The sequence below is a fragment of the Gavialis gangeticus genome, unplaced genomic scaffold, assembly GCF_001723915.1.
Source record: "Gavialis gangeticus isolate Ggan-Ray unplaced genomic scaffold, GavGan_comp1, whole genome shotgun sequence".
NCBI lineage: Eukaryota > Metazoa > Chordata > Crocodylia > Gavialidae > Gavialis > Gavialis gangeticus.
Genome location: NW_017729028.1, coordinates 12927020 through 12930513, shown reverse-complemented (window position 1 = coordinate 12930513; position 3494 = coordinate 12927020).

Genomic DNA, 3494 nt, shown 5'->3' with positions numbered 1-3494 from the left:
GATGTTCAACATAGGGACCAGACAGTCCCAGATCTGGACTGGTCCCAATGCCGACAATCTTCTGATTGTCTCAGTCCTTGCACCAACAATGGACTCCTAGGTAGGCAAGTTGCAAGGTTTCTGCTGCCTCCCCCCCCCCAAGGGACATTAAAAGCCATGCACCTGGCACTTCAAAGCCAGCATATTTGGTACCTTGCCTATTTGCTACTTTGCTTTGTAAACTACTAGATTGTGGGCAGTTTACCCAATGTCTAGGGATCCTTAAACAAGAATTTGCCTTTTAACACATGCCTTAAATACCTAACCTTATCTACTTAGCTACATTCTTCTATTTAATTCTTCAACAGCATCTATATACTGTACAGAAACCTTCCTTCCCCCTGACATGAATCTGTTTGACAAGTCAGGTGTCATTCAGGTCAGGTTTCAGGTCAGGTGTCATTCCTGATTCAAGTATATCCAGGAAATATTTGCATCTTTTCTGATGTATAGACAACTAATCCACTGTCTTTAGCTATCAGTTATTCCAGAAAGATATAATCTCTCACTTAATCTCCCTAATCATAACAAATAGTGACAAAATCATGGCAAAAAGACAAATCAGTCTTTGATGAACACTTATTACCGGTTACATTTCTCCCTTTGAAATGTAAGCTACCGTTATTGGGGACAGGCTTGTGGATTATGTACACACACATCCTAGGATGACCAATACTCATAGCCATCCCAAATGCAAATTATTTCAGTTTACTTTTCCTCATACAGCCTGACCTTGTTCCTCTAAGGTCTGAATAGCTGTGGTCCAGCCTAATCACTAATTACTGGACTTGATACCTAACCACTAAATACATTGACATCAAATACTATATTTTATACAAACATAGAAATTATAAACCTAACCAATAGGGTTGTGTGAAATTACAGCAGCTGTATCATGTTGGAGGTGTGTTGGCCCCTTTCAGCACCTGAAATACTGAATCTGAAACAAAACGGAAGGCTCTGAAACATCTCCAAAATAAAACAAAACCATCCAAAATGTTTCAGAAATGTTTTGGATGTTTTGGAATGTTTTGGAGGGGCCCCTAGGAAGAGTCTGGCACAGCCCCACACCCCTCTTTTTAAAGTGCTGGGAGGCTGGGGCTGGGTGGGCCAATCCCTGATCCCCCTCCACCCCACTGTCCTGTGCTGCATGGGGGGACTCTGCCACAAGCCCTCAGAGGCCCTAATCACCATTGCTGTAGCTGGTGAGTGAGGGGCTTTTTTTTCTTAAAGTTCAGGTAGGCTGGGGCCAGGTGGGGTATAGGGCTGGGCAGGGCAGCCATGGGAGAAGCTCCCATGGCTCTCCCCACTGGGGCAGAGGCTGGCACAGCTGAAGGAGTCAGGGGAGAACCTGCAGTCATCCAGCTGTGCCTGCATCTCCCCGACCAATCCGAATCTCCAAAACAGCGTTGAAACCTCAGAAACATATTCAGCTGAATTGAAACAGATCAGTGATCTGAAACACCAAAACAAATCACTGTCCTCCGAAATGGCCAAATCCAAAACTGAAATGAAACAGCTATTTCATACAGCCCTGCTAACCAGATTTAACATTAACTACCAATAGAGACCAAACATTATATTAGTAAATCTAATTCAGGAAAATATCCCCAAATACTCATACTTTTGAGGTGGGTTTGTGACAACTCCAATATAAATATGGTAGTCAGGCAGCAATGGCTTTGGAAGAACTGAAAAATGATAACAGTATTCTGAGGACCAGGGATGAAAGCATAACTACAGTCAGCACAGATGGAAGCCTCATTAAATGTATCCTATCTAAAAAGAAGAAAAGTGAAGAAGAGTGGGACATCATGGGATGTAGAGCATAGGGCATGTAAAAGTATATATATATACATTTAATGAAAAGTAAATCTTGAAAGCTGTCAATCACAGAGTACTGTCTTTTATCTACTCTCAATTCCTAGCCCACAAGGCCAATAAGAACTACAATGATCAGCTGCAAACATATTATTAGTATCAACTTCAGAAGTAATGTAATCTTCCTGATCTTTCTTGATATTCTGATTTTATATATCCAATAATCACATTAGCCCCTTTGGCCATAGTATCTCACTGAGAGTTCACAGTCAAAGATTATACACCATTTTCCTCTGTTCTTTCAAAGGTATTGCTTTCCAGGATAGAGTCCCCATTCTGTTAGAAAAGCCTACATCCTTCATGCCTAATAATATAACTATATATGCAGCCATGCTGAAACAGGCTGTTTGCTTGCACCCAGTTTATTAAGTGATCCAGATGGCTCTATATTAGTAATCTGTCTGCTTCCTGATGTATCATGCCCCCATTCTTCATGCCATCTACAAATTTATCAGTGATGATTTTATGGGGGTTTCTTCAGGGTCACAGATAAAAGTATTTAAGCAATGAAGAACCAAGAAACAATCCATGAGGGATCCCAAATTCTATTTTGCATAAGCCCATTCCAATGTGGATGTTAATTACATGACCCTCTTTTGATTCTTTATTAGTCAAAACATAGATCACCTTCTTTGTTCTGTGGTGGACTTGCTGGCTTGGAAGGGCATCAAGCGATTAGTGGGGCATTCTCCCCAATCAGGTGATGGCAGGAGAGAGGCTTGCCCCACCCCTACCCAGGGGTGAGGTGAAGAGCCAGACCTGAGAGGGAACTAACCCCCTCTCTCTCCAATTGGTCTACCTGCAATCTGGAGGCAGAGCATCCAGAGGGAATAAAAGAGTGACAAGGGCAAAGAAGAGATGGCAGAGCTGAAGCAATTACCCCAGAAGAGCCCAAAGAGACTTACCAGACAGGGAGCACCAAGAGGCTGTGTCTCCCAGATCTGCCTTGAGGGAGCATAGCATCAGTGCACAGCCAATGCACAGAGGGTCTAGGAGGGACCAAGACCCTGGAAGCTGTATGAGGTGGCTCAGGTCTTCAACCCCACCTCCCTGCACAAGGGAGGGTTAGTGGTGCACAGCCAGTGCATGGAGGGTCTGGTAGGAACCAAGATCCTGGGATCTGCATAATATTACCAGATTTGCCCATCACTTTGGGGTATTCTCATTTATTAGGGATACACTTCTAGGGTCTTTGTAATTCTATCAATGTGCTGCTTGTGTTACTTGTGTTTCTATATGGAACTGTATCTCTCCCTCCTGCAAGTCCTCACCCCTAATGAAGCTATCTTGCAGGACTCAGCTTCAGCGAGGCTGCGTTCCTTCAGCCACCAAATCAGTCAAATACACACACACACACACACACACACACACACACACACACACACACACACACAGATTAACACAATGTTTTATTAATATATTTACAATTTTAAAGTAATCTGGAAACCTACCAGTATGTCAATCACTACAATAAAATACCTTCTAAATACTGATATATTTTGGTGTTTGATTTTGGTGGGGGTTTTTTATCATAGAAAAATCAGAGCTCTCCCTGCCCCCTTTGCTCACCAGGA